The sequence below is a fragment of the Mandrillus leucophaeus genome, unplaced genomic scaffold (genome assembly GCF_000951045.1).
Source record: "Mandrillus leucophaeus isolate KB7577 unplaced genomic scaffold, Mleu.le_1.0 Scaffold763, whole genome shotgun sequence".
Taxonomy (NCBI): domain Eukaryota; kingdom Metazoa; phylum Chordata; class Mammalia; order Primates; family Cercopithecidae; genus Mandrillus; species Mandrillus leucophaeus.
This window is the reverse complement of record NW_012108286.1, coordinates 1349489-1373166: the sequence shown is the minus strand read 5'-3', so window position 1 is coordinate 1373166 and position 23678 is coordinate 1349489.

Sequence of the window (23678 nt, the reverse complement as noted above, 5' to 3'; positions counted from 1 at the left end):
AACTCAAGTCGAGATTCCTCAGCTGTAATATAGGAATAATAATAAGCACAACAATTTCTACCTAACAGAATTATGATATTTGAGATGATTCACATGAGGCAGTTAGCATAGTACTTAGCTGTCACTAGATATTGGCCATTGTTATCATTATAAGGACTACAGAAGATCCAAACTTTTACTTCCATACTTTTGTTCATTTTGTTTCATCCACCAGATGGGCCCTTTTCCCTCTTTTCCATAGGGAGAAATCCATTTATCCTTCAATATTCAAGTTATTCATGCCCTTTTAGTTGAAGATGTCTGTAACCTATTCCTTACCCACACCCAAAACATCTCTGTGCTTTTACAGCATTTATGTTGGCAGTGTGTTAGTTTCTGTTCTTCCCCAATAGTTTGTGACTCTTTATAGAACACATATTACATAGTTAACAACAGTTGACAATGTAACCCAAAGGTAATGATTAATAAATCTTGGTCAACAGGAATGAACTGATTTACTAAAATAAACTTATTTACTTTTCTGATAGATAATCAGCATGGGGGAAAAATTTTGTCAAAATATTAGTGAGAATTGTTTTTTACTCTATCCCCTTTTCCCTCTTCTACCATCAGATATTTATGAGACATCTCTTATATGTCAAGTATTGAGTCTTGAATCCCAAGGTCAGTAAAATATGGTCTTATTCTTAAGAAGCTCACAGTCTGGATAGACCCAGACATAAATAATTACAAGGTAAACTGAGTTTCAGGATGTTGTGGGATGTTTTGAGGTTTTGAGTGGTTTAAGAAATTCAGAAAAGTTTTCCTGAAAGATTTGCTGATAAATTTTAGAAAGGAGATTGTCATGGATGTTTATTTATAGAAAAATGCCAGATAAAGCAATTTTTATAATATGCTAGAGAGTATGTAAGTTCTCTAGAACCTGCAATTTTATATGGACAGGAAATTAAAGGCAGGGACTTGTTCAAGTTTGCAAGGCAAGATAAGGATCAGTACTCGTACATTCTTACTTTGCTTAGGGTTTTCTGTAGCACATCCTTCTGCCTCTGTTATATGGCAGTAGTTGTTGAGATTCTGTCTCATGACTAAATTAGTAACATGATATTTTAGCTAAGATACAGATTCTTGTAAGGCAGAGATAATGTCTATAGAGGATATGGGGGATTTTGACCTTCCAATATCTGTTCCTTCTTCTTAACCCTATCCTAATTTTCTTTGAGGAAATACCTCCACCCCCACTGCATTCACTCTTGGTGGGACAGTACACAGAGTTGCCTTCTCCTCTCCCACCAAAGGGGACTTGGGTTCTTCTCTACAGCTTTTCTCCTGTGGTCCAGATAAGATGTGAAGCATGATGTAGCAGTGAGTTCTCCCCAGAGAAACAGAGTCAATGGGAGATATATACCTAGATACCTACATAGATACTTAGATAGATATACACACAACCATTTATCTATCTATCTCTATATATAGGTAGGTAGGTAGATAGAGAAAGAGAGAGAGAGAGAAGTTAAGGAGTTGGTTCCTGCAATTGTGGAGACTAGCAAGTCTGAAATGCATAGGGCAAGCCAGGAGGCTGGAGATTTGAGTAAAAGTTGATGCTACAGTTTCGAGTCCAAAGGGCGGAAGCTTAGGCAAAATTTCTATGTTGCAGTCTGAAGGAAGAATTACCTCCTCCACAAGTGTCCTCATTTTTGCTCTTAAGACCTTCAACTGATTGGACAATTCTCACCCGCATTACAGGGGTTAATCTGCTTTACTTAAAGGCAACTGATTATAAATGTAAATCACATCTAGAAAACACCTCTTCAGCCACACCTAGACTAGTGTTTGACCAAACAACTGTTACCACAGTCCAGCCTAGTTGACACAAAGTTAACTATCACAGGTAAGCATGTCACCTCAATACTAACAGGAAAGTTTCTTCTAGTATCTGAATTCTTCAGCAAAGTGATTCCATGGCAGAATAAATTATTAGAGGACATTCGTCCTAGAGCAGCAGTCAGGTAAAAATGTATCAGGGATAAATGTTCCAGGGATCATCTTCCTTTGGGAATCACCACAATTCTATTTCAAGCCTGGTCCTCCAGACTTTCCTGTGACCTGGAAGCATCTCCATATTCCTCCATTAATTTTCATTTATCCTAAAAGAAGCCAATCAGATTGTATGGCTTGCAGGTCAAGAAACCTCCAATAGCAACTTTTTTTCTTCTTTTTTAGACTAGTCAAGTGCAATAGTAAAATGGGGGGAAAGAGCAGAACAAGGAATTTTATCTGTAACTGACTGTGACCAATCAACTGAGGTAACTCTCTACCTTCGGACCAGCCTAGAAACTTTTTGAGTATTTGATTTTGGATGAGGCCTTGGTTTCACCAACATACCCAGCTTTTTTTTTTTTTTTTTTTTTTCAGAGTTGGGGTCTCACCGTGTCTACCAGGGTGATCTCAAACTTTTGGCCCCAAGCAATCCTCCTGCCTTAGCCTCCCAAAGTGCTAGGATTACAGGTGTGAGCCATCATGCCTGACCTCTACTGTTTTAAAAAGAAATAGTTCTAGGCTGGGCGCAGTGGCTCACGCCTATAATCCCAACACTTTGGGAGACCAAGGTAGGCAGATCACGAGGTCAGGAGTTTGAGACGAGTCTGGCCAACATGGTGAAACCCCATCTCTACTAAAAATACAAAAATTAGCTGGACATGGTGCTAGGTGCCTATAATCCCAGCTACTCAGGAGGCTGAGGCAAGAGAATCATTTGAACCCAGGAAGCAGAGGTTGCAGTGAGCCAAGATCACACCATTGTACTCCAGCCTGGGTGATAGGGCAAGACTCTGTCTCAGAAAAGTAAATAAATAAAAATAGTTCTAAATAATAACAGAAAAAGCTATAATGTTAATTCACTAAGCAGTTTACATACATTTGGTTGTTTACTCATGAAAATCACCCTATGAGCTACTAATACATAGTATTATTATTTCCATTTTAAATATAAGAAAGTCAGAGCTCAGGGAGATGAACTAACTTATTCAGCATTACACAACTGGGAAATAGAGCTGCAATACGCAGAAGGTCCAGGATGACTCCCACATTCATCCTCTAAACCACCTCAAATGTTTTCAGTTTTTTACATTGTAGCTCTTTTGTATGGAAAAATATTTTTATAAGATACATAAAATATCATTTATATATTTCTCATAAATAAATATATATTATATATAGGTTCTCATATGGATACTCAAAAGGAATAATTGAGGAGAAAATAGAAAAAAAAAAAAAAAACCACCAAGAGAGAATAAAGTATCCAGGGACTGGCAACAATAGGAAGCCATTACTACCTCAGATCCCAAAAGAGAATGCTCCATCTTCTCTTGCTTCCCATATTTCTATTGGATTTTGTCATCAGACAAAATCCAACCAGAAGCCAAGGGGCAAGGGAGTGTAGGTATTAGAGTCTGTAAATATTAGATCTCCTGGCCACAGAGCAAAGTAGGAAAGGTTAGAGAATGGATTCAGAGAGGCCCACAGAAACTAACTGGGGTACTTTCTTAATAGAATGCTAAACAATGTTTTCTTGAGAACGTACCATCATGATCCTCATCAAATCAACCTTCATTATGACCTCCTATTGTTAACACATATAGAGACCACAGAAACTTCCCTTCTCATGCACAACATGGCGAGTATCCCACATCCTGCTGCATAGCATCGGAACACCTCTGCAGGACTTGCTATGCCATTATGAAACAGTTCAGCCAGCAGCAATAATTCCCAGTCTCCCAACATAAGTGAGTCTGTGTTGGAAAACGGAAGAGAGTTGTCAGGGTGCGTGCACCCTTCAACCCACTGATACCAAACCAAGTGATAGGACTGGCAAGAGAGCCACTCAAAGAACTCGGCACAGGCCCCTGAAGTTAGGAAATCTTAAGGTCTTCCATCTTCACTCCTGAAAATGTCTGAAGGGACTTAAAAGGCTCTGCCTAGAGATGCATGTAAGGCAGCAATAGGAAGAGAAAAGGGGTGCATAGGAGGAAATTGTACTGCCTCCTCTGCAGGGCAAGAGGGCAGAGTTTTGCCTTGGGTCAGGTGGACCTGTGGGGGAAATCATCTGGAACCACTCTGAATCCTACTCCAGAGCACTGCCTGGAGGGCCTCTGAGACTCAAAAAGTGCCTGTGTCTGGTAGACTTGGAAGTTCGAGGTTGAGAGCTCAGTAGGATGAGCCAGAGAGGCGATGGCCATCCACAGGCATCAAATGTGCATTCCCCACAGCCAGAGGGAAACCACTGCTCTACCACACCACACCAGCCACTGAAAGTTGTTTTCCTTTTATCTGAATCCTCTCCCCAACCCACTCCCCAGATCTGTCCATCAAGGCTAAGAAAAAGCAGCTAGGGAGGAGGTCCGCGGGGAGTGAGGAAGATAGCAGAGGCAGAGCCCATTTCCCACTACAGCTGTCCAGGAGTGAGTTGGGGCTAAGGAGACATTTTGCACTGGATTTGGAGTTAAAATAAATTGGACATTTTAATTACTAAGATAAAATTTTTCTTTTGACTGATAGTAACAGGAATGGGTTTTGGTTTTTTGTTTTGTTTTTTAGAGACAGGGTCTCTCGCTCAGGCTGGAAAGCAGCGGCACGATCACAGTTGACTGCAACCTCAAACTCCTGAACTCAAGTGACCATCTTGCCTCAGTCCCCCAAGTAGCTCAGACCACAAGTTCATGCCACCAAACCCAGCTAATTTTTAAAATTTTTATAGAGACAAGGTCTTCCCATATTGCCCAGGCTAGTCTTGAATTCCTGGGCTCAAGCAATCCTCCCACCTCGGCCTCCCAAAGTGTTGGGATTATAGGTGTGAGCCACTGCAGTGGGCCCAGGAGTGTTTTTTTATGATGTAAGAGTAGAAAATTCACTGTAAATGTTGGAGGATTTTAACCAAGAGGGAAGATGTCAACAGAGAGCAGCTTAAGGGGATTAGTGAGGCTGAATAAAGCTGTTTCTTGGCTTCTACTCCCTCAAGTTCAGCCCACTCAAACACAGTTATTTTGAAATACAAGTCCTTTTTATCTTGCCTCTTTAAAAAAAAAAAAAAGGCAATGATGGCTGTGCAGCTATATCACTGTCTTCGTGCTGCATCATACCATCCTCTGCAGAATTATTAAATCAAATGTCAAAAGAACTTTTCTGGCTCACGCCTGAAATTCCAGCACTTTGGGAGGCTGAGGAAGGCAGATCACTTGAGGTCAGGAATTTGAGACCAGCCTGGCCAACATGGTGAAACCCCAACTCTACTAAAAATACAAAAATTAGCCAGGTATGGTGGCACACGCCTGTAATCCCAACTACTCAGGAGGCTGAGGCACGAGAATCGCTTAAACCCAGGAGGCGGAGGCTGCAGTAAGCAGAGATTGCACCACTGCACTCCAGCCTGGGTGACAGAGTGAGACAGAGTGACATTGTCTCTAAAAAAAAAAAAAACCTTTTATGAATGATTTGCTTAACTCCCAAAATGTCATTTTCTTCTTTTGACTAGTTAAATTCTAAAATCCATTATTTGTATAATACCTATGCAATGACCCTCACCCTAATTACCTCCTTGTCAACTTGCACCTGTTCAGCTTTTATTAAAGTTATTTATGGAGGATTATCTCTTTTTATATTAAAAAACATCCTTTTTATATTAAGAATTTATCATAGAACAATTTGAATGTAGGATGATTTGCTACCCTGAAAAAAAGTAGCAAAAGCCAATCACGTTTTATTTCACTTTTTTCTCAAAATCCTTTTAATATTTGACTTTAAACAAAATATGAAGGATGGGCTACATTAAGCAGTTGTGTAACCTGAGCTATTCTAGGCTTCCCCAGATTGTGGAAACAGATGGGCTGACAATAACAGCAAAAAGTCAAATTTCACTAATGTTCCATTTCCCATCCCCAAATTTATTGAAACAAGACATTCAGGCTCTTATATAGGACACTCACTCCCCTCACTCTGCTCCCAGCGTTTCCAAGAATCCCCAGACACTCATGCACATCCTTCCTACCAATCATACTCAGCACCCAATATGAGCCACCATGTGCCTTTGCTTGGTGGCACCTGCTGTGTACTACCAAATCTGCTGAGGACTTGCCATTTTCCACAGGCATCCATTGGTCACCACAATATTTATTGGACACCCACAATTTGCCAATGTGCGTCTGCTACATTTGGTCATGTTCCTCAGGCACAACTATCTCCTACCCCTATTGAGCCACTGAAACCTCTTAAGATGTCAAAACAACAGTTTTCTGTTTAGAATAAAAGATAATGCCACTTTATCCTTATGTTAAATTCTATTAAAGGGTCCTTAAACAATGCTGCTGCTATGATCAATATTTACAGTTTAAAAGAAATTTGTTTCAGTTGAAGTATGATTTTGTACCATGCACGGGACACTGTGTAAGGATACACCATTTTTGCCCAGATGAAGAGTTGAACAGGGCCTGTTAGCCAATGTACTGCTGGGTAAGCTATTGGCGAGAGGCTATACCTCCTTGAAAGATGAGAAGACTTTCTTTCCACAAAGGATGCATCATCTTGCTGAGCCAGAATCTTGTGCTCCCGGCGCTGCATCTGCCCAAAGAGGGCATCTTATTCTGGTTTGCACAACAGTGCTACAAGGGGTGGCAGCAGGTTGGGGCACACACATTCATTTAGCGGGGCTGGGGTGGGGACCCAAACCAAGTGACAGCCACGATGTGGTATTTAGAATCATGCTTCTCTCTATTCACCCACCCCCAAGAACCAAGAACTAAGGCTTTCTTACTTCATCAAATATATCGTGCACATCCTCATCTTTCCTTAATAAATTTTCGCAGAAGTCTCCTGGTCCTCCTTGCGAAGAAGCTTCTGAAAAGCTATCTCACCTAATACACTAAATATGATCAAACATAGATGGTATCCCTTAGACTGAAGCTAGACTCCTATCATTAAATAGTTCTGTGCAGTGTCTAAATGCTTGATGTGATTTTTCATGAAATCGTTTCTGTAATAATATTTTATATTTGGAGGAACACCTTGTTCCATAATCTGAAGTAAATTAACTATACTTCCGGGGTTTACATTCACCTTGGGCTGCACTGTCCTGCCCTTAAGATGTGCAAGTTTTCGATGGAATGATCATAGCAAGCATGGAGATTCAGCATGTTCCTGCACAGGTCTTTAAGCAACATTTGCAGACTTGACAAGGACTTTTATTTAGTCAAACAAGCACTAAATTTAACATCAGAAGATGTGAGTTTTAATTCTATTATTTCCCCTGGCTCTGACCACAGTCCAATTTTCTAGGCCACAAAATGATGGCAAAACCAATTCCACTTATTTTACATGATTCTTAGGAGTATCAAATGAAAAGAATTGAGGAATTAGAAAAGCACTGGACAAATGTAAGTCATCATTATCATCCGCTAGCCACAAAGACCTAGAAATATTTTTTATCATTAAAAACTCTCTATATAGTGGTGCCTATTTAAATGTGATATTTTAAAAACACATAAATAGAAAATATATTCCCCCCTTTATCACATTTTCAAGTACTTTTACTGTCAATTAAATTTTAAAGTATAATTACTCCTTTTATTAAAAATTATTTAACTTGCTAATGTCATCAATCATTTATATGCATACCTCTTCCCCCAACCTCATGATACATGTGGAAGGAGCACTGGACAGGGAATATGGAGCCCTGCACACATTTCTTACTGGCTGTTGAATTTGAGCAGGCTGTGTCTCTTCTAGTATTTCCTTCTGGATCCTATGATTTTAAGAATTTCAATAAACAGAAGCAATTTAACTATTGGAGCACAGTCTTGCCTGCAGATAGAACACTACATTCCCTTAAGAAAACCTAGGTTATTTCCTAGTATCTGCTATAGGTGGTTAGTGAAACTAAAGAGATAGAAATTGTTCTGGAACAGAGACGCTTTGGTAGTTGGAAGAAGACGGAGCATAAGCAGGCTGCTCTGAGAAACAAATAAGCTGACTGAAGTTAAATGTGCATTAGATGTGGTAATCAAGTCGGGTTCGTTACTGAAAAACTGAAACAGAGAGGGCCACAGAAGAACTACAGACAGGCAAAGTGACAGAATACTCTTCTTTTACATCTACATTTTAAAAATCTTTGTCCCATTTACCTACTCATGTGTGAAAGTAATTGCTTTTGCTTGTGTGTAAATCTTTTTGTATTTTTCTGATTATTAGCTCTGAACTTTCAAAGAGTCAAAGCAAAAATGAAAACAATGGACTACATCACCATCACTGTTTTCTAAAAGGAAGTATTAGCAATTTGACTACATAGATATATTTAGTTTATGGAACCCATTTCTAAGGGAAATTACGTCAAGAATGCAGCTTTAAAAAAAGCTAACGGGTTAAGACAAATATGTGAACAGTATTAAAAGTAATTTCCTAGTCTGTTAACTGTCAGAAGGTCAATTGGAGTACCAGTCAATGGTGTCAAAGCATTAAAGACAGGAGAGGTTTCTTTGAGTCACTTTTAAATTTCATACTATTTTTCTTCCACAACTGACCATGGCGTTTTAAAATGATGCACACATTGCTGTGATTTTTGTTTTATTTCTTAGGGTATCTAGTAGGACTTTTTGAAACTTTATTTTTGTAAATTCACAAGTTAAAAAAAAACATACAAGAAGTCCCATGAATCTTTCATCCTGCCTCCCCCAATATGGACATCTTGCATAACTATTGTACAGTAACAAAAGCAGGAATTTGACATCAGTATTAATCCACGGAGCCTATTCAGATGTCACTAGTTACACATACACTCATTTGTACATGTGTGTATATGTTTGTAGTCCTGTGAAATTATATCACATATGTAGTTTTATGCAATTGCCACAATGAAAATATAGAAATATTGCATAACCCCAAGACTCCCTCTTGTTACCTTTTTATAGCCACACACTTCCTCTCAGATCCCTAACCCCTAATTTGTTCTCTATCTCTATAATTGTGTTATTTCAAGAACGTCATCTTATTTCAAGAATTTACATGAACACTTTGCACATGCATTTCTTGTATGCATGTTATACATCAATAAAAATTTAAATGTTAAAAAAAGAATTTCATAAAAACCATCATTCATGATTGGCTTTTTTTGCATTCAGAATAATTTGCTCAAGGTCCATTCAAGTTGTGTTTATCAAACTGGGTTGTTAAAATCTAAAAGAAGTCATCATTCTTCACATGTCTCATTTGAAAGTCAATCCATGAAACTCTAAATATTCATCCTCATTTGGTGTGAAAGAAAAACTGATTTACTTTTAAGTGAGGCAAGTATTTTCAGTAGGATCTCCTACTATTCCTGTCTTAATACTGTTTCTTTGATCATATAATTATGTTCAGAACATATGACTAACCACAAAAAAAGATACTGTTCTTCTTCCATCATTCTAGATTAACTGGTCCAATGTATCTTAAATTATACTTCATTAGAGCATTCTAATAAAATTATTACCAAAAATATGCTTCATAAGAAAAATAGAGATTACTTTATAAGTATTTCATCTCCAGTTAATGTAGCCATGATGGGCAGCAATATTCTTAAATTAGTTTATGGCAGAATAGACCACTGTTAATCTCTTAAAGGAAAATGCCCCGAACAGTTAAAAAGGGCAGAGAGAAGAAATAAAAGTGCACTCTGAATCTCTTAAGTTCACTTCATATTCTTACTTTAAAGTATGGCCTTTCCCTGAGAACTGTTTTCTCTGCAAGTGAAAATGTCTTGCTTCCTATTTTACTGACAGAAGAAACTAGAATAGCTGCCATAAACTCTCTCCACCTCTCTACCCACCTACTTGCATTTCTACCCATACAGTCTGCCTTTCCTCCAGTTACTATGGAATAGCCGACTGCGACCACCTGGTTAACTTGCCCATCTTCTGCTTTCTCAAGAACATAACTTCTGCAATTCTGTCCCCCTCATCCCTCCAAGGAATTGTTAATTGTCCCTCTATTTGATCATTTCTATCAATATACATACTTGTAATATTGCCCATGTTTTAAGAAACCTTAATTCCACTTTCCCCGCTATCTCTTACCCCTATTCTCTGCTCTCCCTTACAGTAACACTCCTTGAAAACATCTCTATTTATTGTCTTCAGTTCCTCTTTTTGAATCTACTGGGGTTTTATGCCCACCACTCCACCAAAACTGCTCTGATCAAAGCAATATTGTATTCCTGTTTATTAATTGAATTCTCAGACCTAAACTTAATTGACCTGTCAGTTGTATTTGACAAAATTGATCACTCCCTCCTCCTTGAAATACTGTCTTCAGATCCCTATGCTCTCCTGGTTGTCCTCCTGTCTCCTGAAAGTTCTTTTGTTTTCCTGACTTCAACTATCTGGTTTTCTCTTTACTCACTTCCTAGGGGATCCCATTCAGTCTCACAACTTCAGGTACCATTTACATGCTGACAACTCTCTAATTCTGTAGCCTAGCTATCTCCCTGAACTCCGGACTCACATAACATAGTGTCTGGTCAATCTCTTCTTTTGGATGTTTCATAGTTATCTCAAGCATGAGATATCCAAAAATGAAATCCTAATTTGCTTTTCCAAAGCCTCCTCCTCAGTTTTTCTCCTTAGTGAAAAACCTTGAAATAATTCCTGATTCAGCAATTTCTCTCATTCCTCACATTCAATCTATTAACAAATCCTTCAACTCTAGCTGCAGAATAGGTGCAAGTTTTGACCATTCTGCATCTTCATCTACTACCAGCACTCTGGTTCTCAAGCTACCAGAACTCAATTGTATTATAGCAACAGCTTTTAGATTCATCTTCCTACTTCTATCATCATCTGTCTTACAGTCCATCCTCCACAACACAGCCACAATTATCCTTTTAAAATTAAATCAGATTATCTCACTCCTCTGATCAAAACCCTCAGTGCATTTTCTGCTCACTCAGGGTAAAAGTCAAAGACCTTACAATGTTCTACAAGGTCTTACATTATCTAGCTCTCACTACATCTCTCATTTCATCCATTATTCCCCCTCTTTTATATTCTCTTCTTGCTACTCTAGTCTCACCGCTTCTTGAACATGGTGAGTACACAAGGCCTTTAACCCTGTAATTTTCCTGCCTAGACAGCTTCTCCAAGTTACCCTCTTGGCTCCCTCCCTCCCTTCCTGAATCTCGGCTCAGATGTAACTTATCATTGACCCTAACCAGCAACTCATCTCATTCTGCTTCATTTATCTTTTTAGACTTTATCACTTTCAGATATGCCATTATTTGTTTATTTAATATCTTCACCACTACTACCACCACCAGCAGAATATAAGCTACATAAAAGCAGAGTCTTTGTATACAGCACCTTGAACAGTGCCTCACACAAAGTAGGTAGTCAATAAGAATTCTTGGGAAATATTTCTGATACAAAATATAGTTATATTAATTATCTTTAAAAATGAAAACATGTTGTTCTTTTGAATTAGGTTTTTAATGGAAAGAGTTTTAAGTAGTTTCTTAATTTTGAGCACCTGAAAGCTTTAAAATTACATTTGTTGATATTCAGGGAAACTTATTTTGGCGTTACCCTCAAACCAAACAGTAGAAGAAAATATATTTACGTCTCATATTTTTAAAACAATTTTTTATGAAACAATTTCTGGCTCACAGAAAAATTGCTAGGTAGTACAAAGAACTTCCATGTGTCTTTCACTAAATTCACAACCATTTTTATATGATACAAGTACAATGTTTCCACATTTGCTCTATTGTCCTCTCTCATGTTATAGGGTCCCCAGCTGTCTTTCTATATTCTGACCAAAAATCATGAAGTGCCTGGGCCACTCTGTGACCCAGCCATCTGCAGGCCTTTCCCAGCAGACTTGAACCAAAACTGGGGCCTGAAACATTCCCAGATATCTAAGACATCGCCCAAAACACTGAAGCAAACTGTCCCTGCCCTGAGCCAGATTTCTTAAAATCTTAAACTTCACACCCTGACCCCCCTCACTGGAGACATACTTAGCTAGAACACCTCTTTTCTCTGTCATGAGGATTGCTGCAGCACTCCGTAAGTAACTTCCCCTAATAAATGCCTTGGCCTGATCACCCTGGCATTTAGTGCTTCTTTCTTTGGAATCTCTACCAGCCCCAAACACATGCATATACAAGGGAGTAAGTTGCAGACATCAGGCCCTTTTACTCCTGAATATTTCAATGTAATACTGATTTCTTAATATCTACTAATTTCAAATGGAAATAAGTAATCTAAAATACCATTAGTGAAATATAAGCCCACAACACAATTCTTTCTGATTGCGTTAAGATTAAAATAATGCATATACTAAGTTCTTAGTTGCTTAATGAGTATATTCTTTACTTTGTTCCTCTCATAAAAGAGCACAGAAACACCTAGTAGTATAACTTGGTGAGCTTGGGCAAAAAAATGACACGTCCAATAGAAAAAGTAGCTTGAATTGGAGCTATCAGTCTTGTGTATTAGTAATATTTCTACCAGAAAAATGCAGATTGTATATGATTGTCATTCTGAACCCCTATTAACCTCAGCAGGGGTGGCACCAGGTTTAAAAGGCCGAAGAAGAGACCCAGATCCAGCAAATAAGACATGGGGTTTCATTTGAGAGAACTCACATACCAGGGCCGTCCAACGGTAGCAGTCTGAACAGGAGAACCAGTCACTGCTTACAAAAAAAAAAAAAAAAAAAAAGCACGCAATTTATACAGCACTTTCGGTTAGCAACCACCCCCACCAGCCAGCAACTTCCACGTGGCAACACTTATTTATTCAGTTAAGTTATTGCTTTCAAGTGTGTCTATTATAAGGCTCATTCTCAGGGTGTGCTTAATTAAGTGATTGCTGTCACGTAAGTCTACCACACAGCAATAGAGGCAATAGATTATCACAAAACTCTAGGAATAAAACAAACAAGCCAATGCAACAACCAATCCTTATAGCAATTCCCAGGTAAAGGAGAGTATGTAGAGTGGAGAGAAAGGGGGGTGAAAACTGGAGGAAGAATTTGAGCTGAACTGATAAGGGTGACTTGGGTTCCAATGAATAAGAAAAGGAGAGGAGGGGGCTATTTAAGAACCAGGCCAAGAGAAAGACCCAGAGACAAGAATGTGAAATGTGTGCTCTGGGAGCCGCAAGGATACTAGTATGGTCAGAGTGGAAACGTACATGTAAGAGAATAGCACAGAGACTTTAGGCAAAAGTGGCAGGGCCTGATTGTAAAGGACCCTGCGTTTTAGCCTATGGATTTTGAACCCAGTGAAAGTGTTTAAGCAGAGAAGTGAAATGAAACCACTAAAGTTATTTGAATGGAAAAGTAAAGATCTCAAAGTGAGGCTCTAAGAATATTTTTAGAAAAATAAGAAATTGAAGAGGAACTCAATTGAGCCACTGTGCCCAGTCTAAACCTAGGAAACATTTTTTTAAAATAATTTCTGTTCTTTCCTCCAAAAATTCTGATTTAAGAACTCTGGAAGAATATCACAATGATTCAGCTGTATTGAGCCATTGGGAAGACAAAATATAAAGGATTTGTTGAATGAATGAGAAGTCAGTTATCATTTTAAAATTTTAGGCCTAAATATCTAAAATGTAGTGATATTATAATAAATCAAGAACCTCCTTAGAGGGTAATCTTTATGAAAAAGGGGACCATGTCATCTTTATTTGCCAATGAATTCCTTGTGACTAGCATGGTGCCTGGTGGCTGGTGGTCCTTCGGCCAATATTTGTTGAAAATGTGAATGGATTAATTCAGGAGAATAAATGAAAAAATATTTTAGGACAAAATAAATTTTTGAGAGCATGAAGAGATAATCAGCAGACCACTAGAAATACAGACTGAAAGTTGGGAGATTGTTAAACTGAACTGATCTAACCTCTACGCGTATTAGAAGCATCAATCTAACATTGGAGGTTTTAAAAATTTAGCACTGGGGATTAAAAAAAAAAGATGCTGTTTTCACTTTCAAGATACTAAATCCATATTTAGATTGCTTTTCTAGATGAAAGTGGTAATTTGATGAGATTTTCAAAAAAGGTGAGCTGGAAAATATTAGCAGAACAAACAGATGTCAGAATGGAGAAGGTTAAGAAATGTGTGGGAAACTGAAGGCATGAAATATAAGTTACCCTTTGAATAAATTTGGAAATGAACGTAAAAATGGGAAAAAGGACAATAAGAATCAAAGGAAGGTTATTGCCATTTGAGATATACAAAACTAATATTTTTTTCCAGCATAAAAGGAATTAGGTCCAGAAAGATTTGGTAATCACCTTCCTTTTTGCTACTTCTATGTTCTTTACGTATTTCCTTTATTGCTCAAATCATACCACAGTATAATTAGGTCTGTATTTCTGTTTCCCTTTCTTGACTCCTCCTTGACTATCTCATTCTCCTTTGTAGTCTTCGCATCTGGCACTTACGAGGCGTTCAATAGTTTGTTAAGCCTGAACTGAAAACTCAAAATGAGAGAGGATAATTGAAGGAACATGATCCTGAAAGAGGTAGGTATGTTTAACGTGGAGGAGAAAGCCTTGGGTAGGGGAGTGTGGTGGTGAAGATGCTTCAACCTTTGACACAAGGAGAGAGAATTGGATCTGTAAAGTAGAGGCTCATTAGGAAATACAGTGGTAGAAAACTAAGACAATCCCATCAGATGAAGTTGATTTGCTAAAGTAGGGGGTTGTCTTCTGAAAGGTGTGGAAGGGAAGCTGAGGAGAATATTAAACTCACCTAGGAAACTTTTTTTTTTTTTTTGAAATGAAGTCTCTCTCCGTGGTCCAGGCTAGAGTGCAGTAGCAAGATCTCAGCTCACTGCAATCTCTGCCTCCCAGTTCAAGTGATTCTCTTGCCTCATTCTCCCAAGTAGCTGGGATTACAGGCATGGAACACCATGCCCCAGCTAATTTTCTTTTTTCTTTTTCTTTTTTTTTTTTTTAAGTAGAGACAGGGTTTTGCCACATTGGCCAGGCTGGCTGGTCTCGAACTCCTGACCTCAAATGATCTGCCCATCTCAGTTTCCCAAAGTTCTGGTATTACAGTCATGAGCCACTGTGCCCAGCCTATACCTAGGAAACATTTTTAAAAAATAATTTATGTTCCTTCCTCCAGAAATTCTGATTTAAGAGCTCTGGAATGAGACCCTTGGCTTTGACATTTGTAAAACTCTTGGGTGTTACTAACATGCAGCCAGAGATAAGAATTGCTGGCTTGGTAAAACTTTAGTATTCAAATGCAAGTACTTAGCATCAATTACTCATACTGTCTAGATTCCAAAGAGAAAAAAACTACAGTAGACCAGGAAATGTCACATCTACTAAGACAGTGAATGTGATCATTCTATGTACTATACTTCACTGACTCTCACCTCTGCTTCAGCTGGTATAAAAGAAGTTGTCAATTATGGTGCTGGTTTTTCTTTACAAGCTCACAGACTTCTGAGAAGGTAAGTTACCTTTAATGATATTTCTCTGTCTCAAGTTAGCGACTGGAACCCCTTTACTCATCTGAATGCAGTTTTTATTTTATGCAAGTTAAAATGCAAAACTTCATAAACATAACAGTCATGTTCCTGTTGAATACCAGATATCTCGTCGAGCAATAGAAAGATCTCAGTTTATTGATATTTTCAACACCATCGCAGTCACAAATAAGATCACTTCACATAATCCTGCTCTCTAAGTCTCTAACCACATCATCAATAAATGTAAGTGGGCCTGTATTTACTTAATAAACTGATTAGGGGAGATTGAATGCAGAGTGTTAAGGATAATAATAATCTTTAGCAAATAAAGGGAAACTAAATGAAACACTAGTCTGTTTAGCTCTTATATAAAAGTAGTAGTTGGTTAATATCCACAGTAAATAGAAACTTGCAACCTGCTCCTGGAAATTTTTATCTTTTACTTTGCTTCAATTATTTACTTAACAAACAACAAAAATTCTTCTGAAGCCACTCAGTGGTTAGCCTTCTTTCAAAATTAATACAAAACAAGTTTCTTTCGTCCAAATTTAGTGTCAAGAATAATAGCTAACATTTTTTAGCTTTCTATTACTTGTCAGACACTGAGCTAAATGTGTTATTTCATTTAATCCTTATAATGTTACCACAAGATAACAGCTATTATTATTATCCTAGCTTACAGAAGAGGAAATTAAGTGTCAGAAAAACTTGCCCACAGTCACAGATTCTGTAAATGGGTCAGAATTAAACCCAAATCTTTCAGCAAGCACCGGGCAAGGTGGCTCATGCCTGTAATCCCAGCACTTTGGGAGCCCAAAGCAGGTGGAACACCTGAGGTCAGGAGTTCGAGACCAGCCTGACTAACATGGTGAAACGCCGTCTCTACTAAAAATACAAAATTAGGTCGGGCACAGTGGCTCATGCCTACAATCCCAGCACTTTGCGAGCCTGAGGTGGGCAGATCACGAGGTCAGGAGCTCGAGACCATCCTGGCTAACATGGTGAAACCCTGTCTCTACTAAAAATACAAAAAATTAGCCAGGCATGATGGCAGGCGCCTGTAGTCCCAGCTACTCGGGAGGCTGAGGTGGGAGAATGGCGTGAACCCAGGAGGCGGAGCTTGCAGTGAGCCGAGACTGGCCACTCCACTCCAGCCTAGGCGACAGAGCGAGATCCATCCCAAAAAAAGAAAAAATGAAAAAAAGAAAAAAGAAAGAAAAAGAAAAAAAAAATACACACATACGGTAGCATATGTATGTAATCCCAGCTACTTGGGAGGCGGAGGCAGGAGAATCACTTGAACTGGGGAGGCGGAGGTTGCAGTGAGCTGAGATCATGCTATTGCACTCCAGCCTGGGCAACAAGTGTGAAACTCTGTCTCGAATAAATAAATAAACAAATATTTCAGCATAAGCTCAAGTACTTAACCACTGTGTTATATTATATATCAGAAATTAGAGCTGAAAGCAATTACATGTCTCCTAATTAAATCTGGGGTGTGGCAATTTCTCTGGACAGTCTTTTTGTGTTCTCACAAACTTCTTAAATTGAGAACTTACCTGTGTGAGAAGGGCTCCTGCTATTCTTTTGCACACAGCAAGAGAATGCTTATACTATGTGGGTTTTGGTTACTGATTCTTTTTAAGGAAAGTGTATGTTTCAGCTCACTTGCATAATAGGGTATTTATAGGAATTGGAGACAAAGGGTTGGAGTGGTCAATGCAAGTATATTGAAGGATAAAGGCTGTATAAAACTACATCAAGTGCCTGTACTGTTTCGATTTATGTTACTCTATTGCCATCTTCTGGTTTTATTATAAAATGCATTTTATAAATGTTGATCTGGTTTGTACAGGTAGGGAAGAAATATTTTCATAGCATTATGTATCACAGAATGTGAACTTTGCATACCTTTGGACTAAGCTCTTTGCTTTATATATAATTTACTCATTTGTTAATTTATATATTAAACAAATATCAATGAATCTAGGATTGAGCTGACTGCCTATGGGAGGACAGCCAAGATGTGGCTCATTCCATAGGGAAAATCTAGAGCCTTAAGGAAAGTAAAATGTTTATTCAAAGTCATCCAGATGTTCCACAGACATATGGCAGCCAGAGTTTATCATTACACAAATATATATATGTGTGTGTGTGTGTGTGTATATATATTCCTTAAAGCTATATGAAGCACTTAATTCCTTCAGAATATATGACTCTTTAAACAGTCATGTAAAGTAATACAAGAATACAATATCCATCCCTTGTCTACACCCTTCCACTCTTATGCCCTGCCATTGTTCCCTTTGAACTTAATGTTCAGCATTATTGAAGGTTTGTAGTCAGCTGCACACAAATTGGAGAATGTTGTTCATTAAAACACTATAGCACTGATACAATTTCATAAACCCAAATGTATCTGTAGAACAGGACAAATACAAAATCAGATGAAATTATCCTAAACTTTTAATGACTTAGAGTTGACATATCAATAGAAGAGGAAGCAGCAAACTGGTAACCCACTAACTGAAGCTAGCTAAATCCCACTTCGTTCAATCTGCATTGTGGATTTCTTTTCAATTACTTACAAACATTCAAATATTAGGGTATTTATATAACAATCCTAGTTTTTTATTATGCTTGAAAAATTGAAAGATCTACAACTGGATGAGCCCTGCTCAATGGTAACAAATGGGCTAGCGCTGAGTAGACTTTGTCCTCTGTGGATGGGGCCTGGATTCTCAGTTTGCCTTAGTCCCCATTGGATATCCCTATATAATCCATTTTTGTATTTAAAATTATTCTCTCTTTAATAGAATATTTCAAGCATAAAAAAATATACAATAATGTAACAGCCACCTGAGTACTCACCACAAAGCTTATCAAATATAAGTTTACAAACAGAAATGAAGTATTTTGTAAAACTCTCCCCTGATCCCATCCCTGCCCTCCCCATCATGAAGTAACTACTATTCTGATTTAGTTCTTATTATGTTGCAGGAAGTCAGGGACCCTGAACGGAGGGACTGGCTGAAGCTGCGGCAGAAGAATATAAATTGTAAAGATTTCATGGACATTTATTAGTTCCCCAAATCAATACTCTTACAATTTCTTATGCCTGTCTTTAATCTCTTAATCCTGTTGTCTTCATAAGCTGAGGATGTATGTCACCCTGTAATGATTGTGTTAATTGTACAAATTGTTTGTAAAGCATGTGTGTTTGAACAATATGAAATCTGATTGTAAAACATGGGTGTTTGAACGATATGAAATCAGTGCACCTGAATAGGAGAAATATCACTGAATTCTTTTCCCAGTAAGGAATAACCCTGGGGAAGGAATGCATTCCCGGGGTAGGCCTATAGATGACCACTCTGGGAGTGTCTGTCTTACGCAGTTGAGAGAAGGGATAAAATACACCCTGGTCTCCTGCAGTGCCCTCAGGCTTGCTAGAATTGGGAAATTCCAACTTGGTGAATTCTAGTCAGACCAATTATCTGCTCTTTAACCCTGTTTTCTGTTAAGATGTTTATCAAGACAATGCGTGCCCAGTGGGACACGGACCCTCATCAGTAATTCTAATTTCACCCTGGCCTTGTGATCTTGCTCTGCCCTTGTGATCTTTTATTGCCCTTTGAAGCATGTGATCTCTGTGACCTACTACTCCCTATTCATACACCCCTCCCCTTTTAAAATCCCTAATAAAAACTTGCTGGTTTTGCAGCTCAGGTGGGCATCATGGAACCTGCTAATATGTGATGTCACCCCCGGAGGCCCAGCTATAAAATTTCTCTCTTTTGTACTCTTTCTCTTTATTTCTCAGACTGGCTGACACTTAGGGAAAATAGAAAAGAACCTACATTGAAATATGGGGGGCTGGTTCCCCTGATATTATTATTCATATGCATATTTTATACTTTGATGACAAATGTAAATATTCATAAATACAGTATACTATTTTTTAAACTTTTTATAATGATATGCTTTGGCTGTGTCCCCACCCATCTCATCTTGAATTATAGCTCCCACAATTCCCACGTGTCATGGGAGGGACCCGGTGGGAGGTAACTGAATCATGGAGATGGGTCTTCCCTGTGCTATTGTCCTGATAGTGAATAAGTTTCACAAAATCTAATGGTTTTATAACGGGCAGTTTCCCTGCACACACCCTCTTGCCTGCCACCATGTAAGATGTGACTTTGCTCCTCCTTTGCCTTCCACTGTGATTGTGAGGCCTCCCCAGTCATGAGGAACCGTGAGTCAATTAAACTTCTTTCTTTTACAAATTACCCAGTCGCAGGTATATCTTTATTAGCAGCATGAGAACAGATTAATACATATAAAGAGTATCTTATTATAGAAAGTCTGTGCCCTGATTTTTTAACTTAGTGTCCTATTTTGGTTTTATGTTTTTGCTTTTTGTTTTGAAACTGGGTCTTGCTCTGTCACCCAGGCTGGAGTACAGTGGCACGATCTTGGCTCACTGAAAACTCTGCCTCCCAGGTTCAAACAATTCTCCTGCCTCAGCCTCCCCCATAGCTGGGATTACAGACACCCACCACCACACCTGGCTAATTTTTGTATTTTTAGTAGAGACAGGGTTTCACCATGTTGGCCAGGTTGCTGTTGAACTCCTGACTTCAAGTGATCCACCCACCTTGGCCTCCCAAAGTGCTGGGATTACAGGCATGAGCCACCACACCCAGCCAACTTAGTATTATATTTTTCAGATTTATCCATATCACCATTTTAACTCTAGTATAGTATTCTATTATAGACTATGACAGAATTTATTTATATATTCTGCCTACTAATAAAGACTTAGGATATTTCTAATTTGTATGTGATTACAAATAATTCTGCAATACACTTATAGATGTCCTTTTGTGGGCAGATGTGTTTTTTTCCTAGACTGATGGTTTCAAACAGTGTGTTTCAGAATCACATGGAGGGCTGGTTAAAACAAAGATTGGGGGTCCCACCCCCAGCTTTTCTAACTCAGTAGATCACAAATTCAAATAATATACTCATTACAACACAAAAAGTTAATTTTGCTCTTTAATCTAAAAATATTTTGTATATATTTGGTCTTTTGTCATATTTTGATATTTTTCTTATTTTTTCTAAACCTTTTCACTATGTAGAAGCAATTTTCCTATGTCATTCTTTTGTTACCTAAGACATTTTACACTTTTGTTCTAGTGACAATTTTAGAATGATGTCTTAATGTAAAACCCATTGATCCTCTATTAACTCTCTCCTATGAGCAATGATAAAATTAGTCTGCTTTCATTACCTGCCCACTAATCTTTCTCTTTCACCATTCATTTTTAGTGAATAATATTATTCTTCTAGTTGTTTTCCTTTGTACTATTAAACACGATTCCCTAATCAAAACTGCATGCAGTCCAACACTCATTCATGATAAGAATTCCCAGCAAACTTAGGAGTAGAAGAGAATTTTCTCCACTTGATAAAGAACACCTACAAAAAAAAAACCTACAACTAACATTACACTTACTGTGATAATCTGAAAGCTTTCTTGCTAAGATCAGGAAGAAAGTAAGGACGTCCCTTCTCACCAGTCCTTGTCAACATTTATTGGAAGTCCTAGTTAATACAATAAGAGAAGAAAAAAATTAAAAGTATGTAAATCAGAAGAAAGAAATAAAGCTGCCTTTGTTCACAGATGATGTGGTTAATGTATAAAATCCAAAAGAATCGGCAAAATGTCCTGAAACTAATAAGTGATTATAGCAAGATTATAGGATACAAGGTTAACGTACAAAAGTAAATTAGTTTCCCATATAGTAAATTATTTCCCTATATATGAACAATGCATAAGTGGAATTTGGAATTTAAAACACAATACCATTTACATTAGCACCCAAGAAATGAAGCACATGTGTACAAATCTAAAAAAATGTGCAAGATCTGTATGAGGAAAAGTACAAAACTCTGATTTCTTTTTATCAAAGAACTAAATAAATGGACAGATATTCCATGTTCATTGATAGAAAGACTATGACATTGTCAAAATGTCAGGTTTTCACAATTTGATCAATAGATTCAGTGCAACCCCAATCAAAGCTCAGTAAGTTATTTTGAGATATTAACTAATTGGACTCTAAAATCTACATGGAAAAGCAAAAGACCCAGAATAGCCAACACAGTATTGAAGGAGAAGAACAAAGTCAGAAGTCTGATACTACCTGACTTTAGGACTTACTATTAAACTACAGTAATCAAGACAGTGAAAGAACAGACAAACAGATCAATGAAATAGAACAGAGAATTCAGCAAAAACAGAGTCAACTAATATTTGGCAAAGGAGCAAAGGCAATGCAATGAAGCGAAGATTCTCAACCAGTGGCGTTACAACAACTACACATTCACATTTTAAAAAATGAATCTAGAAACAGACTTTACACCCTTTACAAAAATTCAAAATAGATCATAGGCAGAAATAGAAAATGGAAAGGAACTAAACTGCTAGAAGATGACATCAGAGAAAACCCAGATAACCTTGGTTATCACAATGACTTTTCAGATATAATGCCAAAGGCACAATTCATGAAAGAAACGACTAATAAGCTGGACTTCATTAAAATTTAAAACTTCTGCTCTGCAAAAGGCACAGACTGAGAAAAACGCTTGCAAAAAGTGTAATTGATGAAGAACTGTTATCTAAAATATACAAACAATTCTTAAAACTCAGTAAGGAGAAAGCAGGTTTAAAACCTGTTTTAAAAATGGGTCAAAGACTTTAACAGACCCCTCACAAAAGAAGATAAGCAGATGGAAATAAGCAATGAAAAGATGTTCCACATATGTTATCAGAGAGATGTAAATTAAAACAACAATGAGATACTACTACCCACTGGGAATGTTTTTGAATGAACGAAATCCAAAACTCTGACAACATCAAATGCTGACAAGAATGCAGAGCAACAGGAACTCTCATTTCTGATGGGAAAGTAAAAAGATACGGTTACCTTGGAAAACAGCTTGCTGGGTTCTTACAAAACTAAATATGCTTTTACCATATGATCAGCATTCACATTCCTCAGTAGTTATCCCCAATGAATTGAAAACTTATATCCTACAAAAACCTATACCTGCATGTTTATAGAGGCTTTATTCATAATTGCTGAAACTTGGAAGCAACCAAGATATTCTTTAGTAGGCGAACAGATAAATAAACAGTGGTACAACCAAACATGAAAGCTACATGCTGTATAAGTCCAACTACATGACATTCTGGAAAAGGCAAAACCATAGCAATAGTGAAAAGATCAGTGGTTGCTTAGTGATGAGCAAGGAGGAGGGAATGAATAGGCAGAGCACAGAGGATTTTTATTCCATTATTTAATTATTTTTATTAGGTATAATACTATAACACTAGACACATATTATTATACATTTTTCAAAACCCATAGAATGTACAAACACCAAGAGTTGGCTCTAATGTAAACTATGGACTTTGGGTGGTAATGATGTGTCAATACAGGTTCATTATCTTAACAAATGTACCACTCTGGTGCATTGATGTTGATAGTGGGGAGGTATACCTGAGCAGGACAGGGAACATATGGGAATTTCCTGTACTTTCTGCTCAATTTTGCTTTGAACCTAAAGCAGATCGAAAAAAATAAGTCTATTTTAAAGATACAAAAACAAAACACACTGTATGCAGGCCTTCTACCACCAGTTCAATTGCCAACCCATGTTTTATTTTTATTTATTTATTTTGAGATGGAGTTTTGCTCTGTTGCCCAAGCTGGAGTGCAATGGCGTGATCTCAGCTCACTGCAACCTCCACCTCCCAGGTTCAAGTGATTCTTCTGCCTCAGCCTCCCCAGTAGCTGGGATTACAGGCACCTGCTACCACACCCAGCTAATCTTTGTATTGTTAGTAGAGATGGGGTTTCACCATGTTGGCCAGGCTAGTCTCAAACTCCTGACCTCACGTGATCTGCCCACCTTGGCCTCCCAAAGTGCTGGGATTACAGGCGTGAGCCACCATGTCTGGCCTGCCAACCCATTTTTTGTAAATAAATATTGCCTTTGCAATTCAGAGTGAGCCCCTCACCTTTAGAAAGTATACTTTTTCCTGAACTTTCTGAAAACTGCTGCCACTGGTGCTCTAACCATCCTGTATGTTTTTCAC